We start from the raw sequence: 12,565 nt of genomic DNA, 5'->3' as shown, positions 1-12,565 counted from the left end.
TATGTAATATATATTTAAAATTGTCCTCATAGTTCCTAGACATTGGGGGAGTTCAGTCTTGAGCCAGGCATCAGTAATCATCTACTCAGAATGACTTATTATTTAAGAACTACAATCTGTTGGATGTAAAGCTGGGTTATAAGTACAGTTTTAATGGGACAAGGGAAGAGACTGGAAAGGGAAAGGAGGTCAGGACAAGAGGCTGTGAGGGATTAATAAATGAGTAAAGCATGGTCTGTGAAACCAAAGGAAATGGTTTCTGGAAAGGTGCGGTTATCATCATTCTCATCCTCATCCTCATCCTCACTCTCCTTTTCTATATCTACATTATAAAACCCCAAATAAACATCACAGCTTAATATCTGTAAAGCACAAAAGTAAGTTGACCTGTTTTTCATGTACATGAAGCAGGTCTTATTCCCATCATTTAACATATGAGGAAACTGAGGCTCAGAGAAATAAAGTGGCATAGCCCAGCTAGTAAGGGGGAAAGGCCAGAGGTAGGGTCAGTGATACTGCATGTCTGCTGATATCTGAGAGACACTGTGAAGTCGAGAAGGCAGTAAAGACTATAGACTCAGGGGGAGCATGCTTAGGTCCAAATTCATCAAAATGCATTCAATAAATGTGTGAAACATTTTGCATATTAAGTATTATATTAGCTGATAAAAAACCAAGGAACTCTGAATCTAGCTGTGTGGCCTTCTGCAAATCACTGTATTGTGCTTCCTGATTCAGGTACACAAATCTCTCACCTGGATGGCTCCAGAAGCCTGTTCACTGCTCTCCCAGCATTTAGTCTGAAGCTCATCCCTATCCATCTGCCACCATGTGATGCGAACAATCATTCTAAAACATGTACTTGATTAAGATCAAATCATGTCCTTCTATAACTATCCATTATCCCACAGTCGAGCCCTATACTGCCCCCAAGCCTACCCACGAAACCTTTAAGATCTGAAACCATTTACTTCTGAACTTCACCTCTTCCAACTTTTAACTCTCAGAACCCCACATTCCAGTTGTTCAATGAGTTATATATAAAAGTGCTTAGAACAGGGTTTGGCACATGGTGCTATAGAAGAGTTAGCTAGTGTATTTCTATTTTTATTATTATTACTATTATTGTCATTATCATCACTTTTACTGAACTACTTAGATTTCCCAGCAAGCATCCCGTTCTCCCCCTTCATGCATCGATGCATGCCTCTCCTCCACCTGGTTAACTCTAACTGTCCTGAGGAACCGGGCTCAGACACCTCTCCCTCTGGAAAAACTGCTTTGACTTCATCCAGCTGAAAGTGGTGCCTCTTACAATGCCCTATGCTTCCCATATAGTTGTATTCACCATATTTTATTGTAGTTCTGTTATTGTTTCCTGCCTCCCCTCCCCCACCTTCCCTTACTAACAGACTTGTATTTTTTTCTCTATAAGCACAGGACTTAAGATGGTGCTAGGCACACAGTACATTCTCAGCACATGTTTGGTCATAGGTCGATATGGCTGAGGCAACATGAACAGTTCTAGGTGCCTATTTTTTGAAGTGTCGTGTTTCAGGATTCTAAATATCCTGTAAATGGCCTTCATTCTCTGTTCTTTTCTTTTGTGCAAACATTAACTGTGAATAAGCTAGTTATTTATTCTCCTCAATTTTTAGCCACCATCTTTCACACCTGTTAGTAAGCTCATGTAATAAATGCCCCTGGTTCTCTGAGGGTGAGGGCAGACAGGCCAGGTGGCTTCGGGAAGGAACTAAAACATGGTGGCACTAAAGAGTCCCCATAGAGCCATTCCAGTTGATGAGGTTCTGAGTGTGTGGCAGAGTTACATGTGGAAATAGAGGAGAGGATGAGCCCCTTCCGGACTGCTGCACACACATGTGGAAACACACTCACCTATTCACACACATGCAGTCATGTATACGCACGCATGCATGCACACACTAATACCATACTTTAAAAGTCTGCCCAGTTTCTGCTTCCCAACATTCATTTCACAAATATTTTTTGAGCCTATCTATGTACCAGCTACTGAGTTAAGAACTAGTAGTGAACAAAATAGAGGACCGGATTTCCCGGAGCTTGCAGTCTTGCAGGGAGACAAACTTAAAGTAAGTCTTTATGTCCAGAGGTAACTGCTATAAGCTCATGATGATGATGGAAATGAGGACAATGGTATAATTAGTGCTCATTTGTTGAGCACTTACTATGGACTAGGTTCTGTGCTAAGTATATTACATATCTTTTTTAATTTAATATTTCCAATTACTGTATAAGGTATACGGCACTCTCTTGGTTATATAGATGAGGAAACTGAGGCTCAGAGAAGTTATGTAACATGATGAAGTTCAGCTGCGACCCTATCATGTTTATTCTCTGCAAAAAACAGCCTTAGAGGAAATGAGAGCGAAGATAAAGAAAAGTAAATGCAGAGGAAGGGGATTAGGAAAAAATGAAACCACCTTTCTTCTAGAAGGTTAGCCAGTGTGGAAATGTTAAGAAATCAGAGGTGCCCTTAAATACTGTGGATAAAGTTAAATAATGTCCAGGGCATCATGATAATGACTGTTACCTGGCCAAATGTGGGAGAGGCAATAACATGGCCATCTAAGAACCTAGCCATGCAGAGATGAGGCCTTGGGTCAGGCGTGTGAAGATGCTCATGTCGGCATGCCAACAGCAATGGTATGTAGAGAGATATGCAACAGCACTGGGGATGCGGTGGGTACTGGGGCTGGTGGAAGAGTTAACACCATGGCTAAGGGCATTTCTCAAAAATACATCCACAATGGTTAGGTTTTTGACATGCATACAAATCATTAAAATCTTGGATTTTCATGGTAGTTCCCTGTTTATTTCTCAGGTGGAGGACCAATAGGGGCCAGAGACCTGTCCAGAGTCAGAAAACATTAACTGTGGCAAAAAAAAAAAAAACACACATAAAAGACCAGGAGCATAACCCATTGTGCCATTCCCCTTTCTCTACAAGAGGAGGATTTGCTTCTGCTCTGTGACTGGCCCAGCACATGAGAGTGGGCTCCTTGGTGCTTGGCTCACAGTTGCTTTTTTCCCCAATTTTGCTTCCTCTCTATTTTTAGTTCCTTTGCTATGCCTGCCTAGTGGCAGGTGCAGAGACCATCAAAGAGCCTGCTGGTCACACCTGCTAAGATTGTGCCTGAGAGATGGGACACAGAGCTCCCTGTCCCAGGAGTATCTCTTGGAGTGGATTGCTGGCCAAAGCTAATGCTAATCTTGTACTAAGTGGGACCAACATTTAGGGCCCTGACTGGCTGGCTCTGGACATTTTCCTCTTTCTCTGTCATCCTCCTCTACCTTCTTGGCAGACCAGGAAATTTCTGGTGAGAGAATCCAGCTCTGAGCCAGTGATGTTTTACTAGGACAGTACATTTTAAAATATTATTTCTTAAAATGTGTATTATGGTTGAAAGTACAGATGTGGAACTATAAACTACCATTTAGTAGGGGAGGGTTCTTTTTCAAATAGCTAGAAAATAAATTCACAGTTGCCTCTAATTTTAGAAAAGTATCTTTCATAATACATTTTCAATATTTTATACATGCTCTTTAGATTTGATATTTTTCTTCACAAGTAATTATAAAGCCAATCAGATTAAGTGCAGTTGAAGCCAGAATAAAACAAACAAACAAAAAATAAAACCACAAAACATCCAGGTGCCACGTATTGAAGACTTGTTATATGGCAGATTTTTTTTGTTGTTTAATTTTCATTACAAATAAGCACAATATTGTTCTAATTTTGTAGAGGAGAAAACCGAGGCACTAACAGGCTGTACAATTCACTCTAAATCACATGATTAATAAGAGGCAGAACTGGAATTGAAATCTAGATCATTTTACTTCTGAGCCTGCTTTTCTCATAGCTTATAGCAGAATCAGCATTAGAATCATCTGGATGGCTTGGTGACAGGTTGCTGGGCCCACTCCAGATTGTCTGAGTTGGTAGATCTATAGTGGAGCTGAAGAATTTGTATTTCAAACAGGTTCCCAGGTGATGTTGATGCTGCTGGTCAGAAAACTCTGCTTTGAAAATCACTGCCTTATGAGGTCTCTCAATAACATCTTTTATGATTGTATAATTTAGTTCTTATATAACATGTGAGAAAGGGATGTTATTATAATCCCCATTTTATAGAAGACGAGAAAGCATTTTGCCTAAGGTTATCCATCTAGTAAGTGTATAAATTCAAGCAGCCTGCATTCAGAACCTACACACATATTGAAGCATTATGCTGACGTGATATCCATCCTTTCCTTGATTGTATTAAGCTTATTAAAACTCTGCTTTTGCTACAGGTAGCAGCATTTGCATTTTTCTACTTCCCATTCACAATTATAAGACAACATCAAAATGCAATAAAAAAGGCAATCATTTGGACAAACAAACCCTGGTATACAGAGAACATGACAAAACTGCCCAGTCTGAACTGTTGGCTGGCATGCAGTGCCACTAGGTGGTAGCTCAAAATGTTGAGTTATCGGCAAATGCACAGAGGTCCAAGTTCAATTTTTTTATAATGTTGAGTAAAGTTAAAAAATGGTGGAAGATGATTTCTATTGGTTTCTGAGTCTGGGTTTTCCTAAGTCTTGATACCAGCCAGACTACCATGCTCACTCTGTGAGAGACTGAGGGACCATGTCCACAAGGCTAGCATCTAGTTTGCACAAACAAGGTCCAGTCTGACATCTCTCCCTAACCACAGACCCACTTTTCCTGTTGCACAAATCAGCCAAACTGAATGAAAGCAAAGAAAATCAGGGAGAGACATTAAGAATTGTGAGGTACTTCCACTGGCTATTTATCAGGAAGTCTACGTTAATAATGATTAGGCAAAAGTTTCTTTTTTTTAGCCACAAAAGGTTTTTTGAAATTATGTTTGTTTTGTTGATGAAGATGAGAGAAGAGAGAGTTCTATGTTTCAGTTTAGCCCTCTATGTGGCCATGCCAGAGATTCCTCTTTTTCCAATCTCTCAGGCTTAAGTTAAATGAGATCAAATGAGATCATGCTTGGTATAATATAAAGTATAAGGCCAGAGGGTGAGATTATGATGATGAAACACAGTGGAGTGAAAGGGTCAATTTTCTAGCTTTGAAGACAAATTAAAGTTTAAACGCCAGTTATGCTAATAGTAGTATAATTTTCCAGGGAAAATTAACCTCTCTGAGCCTCTTTTTCTTAACTGTAAAATGGAAATTATAATCCTATTTCATGAGTACAATTGTGGAGTAGAATTAAGAAATAAAATATGGTCAAGAGGTATTGTAATTGGATATTATTTCTGGGTAATATTGATTTGGGAATGTTTTTCTATTAACACACACACACACACACACACACACACACACACACACACTAGGATACATAGATCAAAATGCTTAAAGATGGATAAAAATTTCCTAAGCCATTCTCATTCTGCACTGAAATATATGTGAAAAATCATGAATAAAATATTCACCTTTGGTCAAAATCTGGCCTCAGCTAAAATTTTAAATAATCCATAAAGTAAGAAATTGCCTGATGTTATCAAAAGTGTGGTTTTAACATCTAAAAAATGTAAAGTTGGGCCCAGTAGACCCTCTCAGTCAGACAAAGGGCTTCTCAGAATCTTAAGGGCATTTTTTTTTCCCCAAAGCAGCTTAACCACACAACACATGGCCAAAGTATAGAGAGGTAAGTCAAAAGAAATACCCTGGTTGCTTCTGTCAAATGAATTGAACATTTGATTCTACGTTTTTACATTGATATGGAGAAAGCCCATAAAGCTTTTAAGGGAGTTGTACGAACAATGGACCACCAGCTAAAAGTCCTCTAAGCCCCCAACTTCCAATAGTCAGGAAACAGGCTAAGAAATTTACTTGGTTGTAAACATGGGCTGTTTCTTTAAATAATAACACCTCAGAGGATAGAGTCAAGATCCCAGAGGGCAGAGTGAAGAGTTTAGGAAAGTAATAAATTCAGGAGTCACACTCCCGGGGGACAGCTAGGGCCCATCCAAGAACAGTAATTGTTCCTAAATTAGGAGGGACTTGACAACATTTACCTAAATCCAGGATACTTCCATTTCTCCTCCTTTTAAGTAGAATTGGCCTTTATGGTCATCCAGTCTCTATCTCCTCATTGTATGCTAGGTCATTGGGGAAAGATGTCACCTTTTTAGCTCATAAGGTTTTGGATAAAGAGTGACACTCAAGGAGATGTGTCTGAGGAGCCTCAGACACATCGGGACCAGATTTCAATAAGATTCTGGAACTGGAGTCTGATCTCATAATGGCTTTGATCAGTGGCTCCTCCAATAGCTTCAGTGGAAAATAAAGGGAGAAGCCAACTATTTCTGGGGAAAGGGATCTCTGATGGACACGGTGGCAATGCTGCTGAAACAGCATGGTGCATTCGAGCCTTGCTGCAGAGAAGCCTCCAGCAGAGAGATCCCTCTGGATCTCACTTAGTAAAAGGTCCTGGGTGACCGAGGCTCTGCCATGTTTAGCTCCTCAGGGATGGCTTTCAACCGTTTTGACAGCAATGCCATTCTAAAATGTTTCACATGCTTTCCTGATTCTCGAAATAGTGAATTTAGTACGTCAATTTCGCGTTTTCCTATGACAGCGCCTGGTTATGTTCTTCTCCGAGAACATCCAACCCATCTGATTTCTACTTACAAAAATCCTCCCCAACCACCAGAAGCTCTAAAATACCACCGCGTTCATGGAGAATTTCTTGATTCTTTCTCTTCAACAAATTTAATAATAACATATAATTATCATGATAACAGCTATCATTTGTTGAGCAGTTATCATGGGCTAATTACTTTACGTAAATTGCAAGATTCAATTTTTACAACAGTCAGATAAGTGTTGTCTTATTATTTTGTTCACAGAAATGAATTAGAAAGCTACAGGATTTCGTAAATGAGGAACTAAGGTTCAAAGAGATTTACTGAATTTTCCAAAGTCACAAATGGCACCTGTAAGTAAAGAGTCAGGAATGGATCCCAAACTGTACTGCTCCCAGATCAGACTGCTTTCCATCCCACATATAAAGATCGGCCTGACCACAGGGAAAAGACGATATCCAGTTCCTCCCTCTCCAAGGATGTTTCTCCATTTCATACTATGTTACCATGTGAGGCTATACAAGGTAGGGATGTAAAGAGCCAGACCAGCTGGGTTAAATGCAGACTCTCCCTCTTAAATTTTGAGCAAATGACTCAATATCTCTACACAACAGTCCTTACCTGTAAAATAAGGACAGTAAGAGTAACCTCCCTCTAGAGTCATTGTGAAATATATTAATTCATGCAAGACACTTAAAACAGTGCCTGGCACATAGTAAGATTTCAATAAATGTTAGCTATTACTGTCTTATTCCCTTCCCTATTGCTCTCTCTCCACCTGTCTCTCTTTTCCCCTTATGTTTTGAGGTTTTAAAAAAATTAACAATTTGGCCTCGATTGATGAAGCTGAAAAGTAAATAAATAGCAGGTGCAGGCAGAAAGCAGATGGAATTCACTCTGGGTTTCCTTCCCTGTTAGCTTTGGACAGGTTTGGTGTTTGCATAACGTGTTCTCTGTCTTCTCCCAAACATCTCCTTATTTAACTCACATATTATTTCGACTTTCTTTTTTTTTTAGATATCCCACCTCATAGCTTTCCCTCAATATTAATAATAGTTGTCGTTTGCTGAGTCCTTATTATGTGCCAGGCACCCTCTATACTTTCTCATATAATAGTCATGTCATACCTAAGTTATAGGTCTTTTTATTTCCTTTTTACAGATGAGGACACTGAGATTCCATGGAGATAATTTCTTAAATTTCTACTTGTGTTTATCTAATATTTATATGACTTTAAAAAATAGGGCAGGCTTCAAATTATTTATGGAAATTTTTAATTTCAGAAGTTCTCTCATAGAAAAGAGAGAAAAGCCACTGTTCACTCAATGTGTGTTGTAGCAAAAATTGTGACTGAGTCAAAAGGTAACTTTTAGAAAACAGGATCTGGGCTAAAGAATATATATGAGTAAAAATATTGTCCTCAATAAGACGATCTTTATATGTGGGATGGAAATAAGAGAAAGGAGTTGAATCAACGGTAGTGAGATGTTCTCTCCTTCATCTGCTCTTAAGAGGAAAGAAGCCAAGTGAGCAATGAGCCCCTCACTCACAACACAAGGGCCTTAGGGAGAAGGCCCAATGTGGAGCTGCTTCTGCCCTGATGACAGGCGTAGGGGTGAAGGTATATGGTCTGTTTGATTCTCCACTGAGGCTATTGCATTGCACTCATCTCACCATTGTGATGTCCTGAGTCCCAACTCTATTCTTTCAGCTTTCCTCAGGACAGAAAGGTTGAAATATTCTTTAATTCTTTCTGAAGACCAACTTTCTTTGATTCCTTATGGTTCCTCTGCTCCCTTATATCTACAGTTGCACGTGGCTTTGCGAACTCTGTTGTTGGCTCCAGGCCTGAGTGTAAATGGTTAGCTTTTATGTAACTTATGCTGTATAAAAAACAACCTCAAAATCTTATCAATGCATATTTAATTCTCATTTTTCTTGAGGGTTGTGGGTCAATTACGGCTCTGTTAGACTTAGCTGGATTTCATATGTCTTCTCATTCTGCAACCCAGGCTGAAGGAGAAGCCACTATCTAGGATATGCTGTTCTCATGGAGGTGGCACAGAACATAAGAACTCAGCCAAGCCATGTGATCAAATTGCAAACTCCTGTTCATGTGAGACTAGCATCATGTCTGCTTATATCACATTCGTCAGGGTATATCACATGGCAAAGACTCAAGGATATGGGGCAAGGAAGCATGGCAATGGTTGGGAGGAAACAATTGATTCTGAACAAATAATATACCATAATAAGGGACATTGGACCTGACAATTTCAAGAGCCCATCAGCAATGGCACAGAAAAGGAGATGTAATAGCATTATATAAAGGGAAAAACAAGAGCTGTGGCCAGGGGGAAATTATTGAGGAAGAATGCATGGAATAGGCATGTAAATTTACTGACTGTTGGCCTGTTGCTTTTTCCCTTACTATTGACCTTGTTATCATCATCTTCACTTTGAGCACTTCTCTACCACTCTCACCATCATCATCATCACAGTCTTTATTACCTTGTTGACTTTACCACCTTCATCAGCATAACCACCTTCATCATCTTTATTCTTTATCACTACTTTGTCAATTTTACCGCCTGCATCGCTATCAGCACCACCTTTACCCTCAGTATTTCAGTGTCCATTGTGGTATTCTCTCCAAAATCCACTTTTCCTCTTAACCACTGTGTAGTACCCATAGAGTTTGGGAAGGAATTAAATTCTCTCCTTAGCTCAAGGAGTTGGGAATGATTTCAGTTAGCCAGTGCACATAATGCTATCATAATGATAGCTGTCGTATCTTATCATACTTATCGGTTCAGGATGAATAAGTGATCTAAGTTGGTCCAATGAGAGTCAGGTTCAGAACTGCGCAGGTCAGTCAGAAAAGAAAGATGCCTTGTCTTTCAATGGACATGTATAAGAAAGTATGCAACTCAGGTTATTGCTGAAAACTACCTCTTGAAGTAGAAGGAGGGGACAGAAAAGTACTTGGTATTTTTCTTGGTGATATTGTTGCTCTACTGAACCAATCTTTACTTGAAGATAGCTCTACCTGTCTGAATTGTATGTATTTGTGTGTTTTATGTATTTATGAATTTATGATGCAGTAAATTTCCTTTATTGCCTAAGTCTAAAGTTTTTTAACTACAAAATTATCCAAAATTATATAATCAAACTAATGGCGTTTACTAATTTCATTAATACCAATATCACTAATTCTATAGCTGCTTCCATTTCTATGATGGCCTCCATATTATCTCTGAAAATGCTTAATCAGACATCAGGTTACAGATATGAAGAAAAGAAATGCAGAAACATGGTAAGAAGATACTTTGTTTCCTATTAATATTTTTTGACATTTAAAAAAATCCTGTATTTCATGCATCTTTTATATCGATAAACTTGTTGGTTCTAAAAGCAATCTTGGACATTCATAACATTTAATGTTTCAAAACTAATAAAGTGATTTTATATATAAAAATTGTTCTAAAAAATACCTAATACTGAATATGCAGGCAGCAAATTGGAGTGGGAAGAGAACTGGATCGGTTTCCTTCCTGACTGAGAATCCAGAAGCCTGCTTTCTAAGAGTGCCAGCTACTAATTTGCATGTGATCTTGGGAAAGTTCTTTTCCCACTCTGGACTTCAGTGCTTTCATCTCTAAATTGATAAGATTAAGTCCAAGTTCTAAGGAGACTTAGATTCTAAGCTGGTTTTCAGATTTTCTGAGCAGTGGGGAAATGTATTTTATAATAGATATAGATCTATTAAATAGATCTGGACAAGTCATACATCTAAGCTCAGAAGCTTAAAAGTTTATAAAAATAGAAGTAGAATCATAGACTGTTAGAGCCAGAAACAACCGTGGAAATCACCTAATCCAACTCCTTCACATTTGAGATAAGGAAACCAGGGTCCAGAGAGGTTAAGTGACTTACCCAAGGGCACCCAGGCAATTTCATGGCCATGTCCTTTGCCCACTACTTATAACCTTAATTTTATCTGATTTTCTTGACTTAATCCTGTCCTACATTTCTTCTAAATTGAGAATTCACCAGTGGTAGGTTATTTTTTTTCCTAACTCACATAGCACATGAATAAAAAAGACTATGAGCTCTTCCAAATGAGACTGTGACTTAGTTATTCTACCAGCTTGCAGTCTTCTTAGCCTGACAATCGAGGCAAGTTGAATGAATGAACCTCAGTAAGAAGCGATGTCATTTCAAGTATTCCCTTGCCTCTTAATGCTTTCCCTTAACTATTCCAAATGACTTTTTAACCCTTAAAGAACTAGGTTAGAAATATCTAAAAGATGTTAGAGAAAGACTAGGAAAGAGTCTCCTAAAATAGTTTGCATTTGTATATCACTGACCCATTTTACCTGTCTCAAATTTGCCTTCCTTTTCTGACACACCTGTCAGATAATCATAGGCAATGGGCATAAATGGTTATTTGATTTTTCATTGAAAAACTGTCAGATCTGTTAGTTAATAATCTATTAGCCTTCCATGTCCACAGTGAAAAAGGACCATTTGAAATTGGCTCCCTGGAGTCCCTCCTTTGGATTGAGATCTGTGATGGAGGTCATCAGCTTATTCTGCTTTGAGCCACCTGTAGAGGTCACAGTAAGATCATACACAAAGTCCCATGTTCTCCTTAAAAGAAAGAAAAAACATCTGTACATTTTCTGAGAAACCATACTTCAAGATCTCTACAAAGAGCTAGAGACCCATCTCCTGCTGTTTCCTCTCTGAACTTCAAAGCTAACACACCGAATATGGATGAGCATGCATCTCTGCGACATCCTTTACCTCTTCTCCTCTTTCAGACACAAACAAGGTCATGGCTGCAGAACATGAGTCTCACAGAATGTCCCTCCTGGAAGCCACCATGTCAGGAAAGCAGCTGTGGAGTCCTAGACTGACAGTTAGGAGACCTGAGTTCAATCGCTGATCCTGCCACTCTCTGGCTGTGGCACTTTGTTACGCAGTGTTTGTTTTATTCATCTTAGGTGGGATAATATCTACTGCACAGTGTAAGTGTAACTGTTATAAATGATATAGAAAAGATGTCTATCCCATAGTTAGTGCTCAACAAATAGTATCTGCCATTATTATTATTTTAATAGTAACTAGGTTGAGAGAAAATATTGTTTAATGCTATTAAACTCAAGAACTGCATTTGCCTAACTTTAGGATGCACAGAAATGTCACTTGGAGAGCTTATTAAAACACCAATTCTAGAGATTAGCCCCAGAGAGTCAGATTCAGTAGGAGTCTAAGAATCTACATTTTTTAATATGAGCTCCAGATGATTCTGATGCAGGTGGTTTATGATCTACACTTTGAGTAAAATGTTGGGAAGAGGAAAATGAGCAGCAAGCAGGATTAGCAAATATTTGTTGATTCATTGATTGACTCATTGGGGACTCTAGTTCTCACCTGAAGAGGAGACTGAAAGCAGGCATCATTTTATCCCTGTAGGAATCAAGAAATCTCCCGTATAGCTAATTGCTTCCTTAAATGCAATAACTGAAGCCTATTCCTCTTAATAAAAATGAGAACAAGTGATCAGCAATCTCTTCATAAAAACTCGTTAGATATTTGCAAAGAGCATTATGTCATCCCTTTGTCATCTCATATTTTCACAAGATAACTCCTTTATTAATTTTAATTTCAAGTCACTATTAAGACTCAACAAATGATCTCTAATGAATAAAGTTCTGATAAAACAGGGATACAGATCAAAGAATACTAGAACTCAATGAGACCTTGGAGATTTTCTAACATAAATCTTTCATTTGACAGATGAGTAAATTAAGACCTAGAAGACACATCATAGGTTGGTGACAGGTTGGGTATTTAGACTCCTGGTTTCCGGGATTCCATTTCAGTACTCTTCCTGCATGGATTCTAA

Source organism: Pteropus alecto, unplaced genomic scaffold, assembly GCF_000325575.1.
Source record: "Pteropus alecto unplaced genomic scaffold, ASM32557v1 scaffold226, whole genome shotgun sequence".
In the NCBI taxonomy this organism is placed as follows: domain Eukaryota; kingdom Metazoa; phylum Chordata; class Mammalia; order Chiroptera; family Pteropodidae; genus Pteropus; species Pteropus alecto.
The sequence above is the reverse complement of the archived record's forward strand: the minus strand, read 5'-3'. Positions refer to the sequence as shown.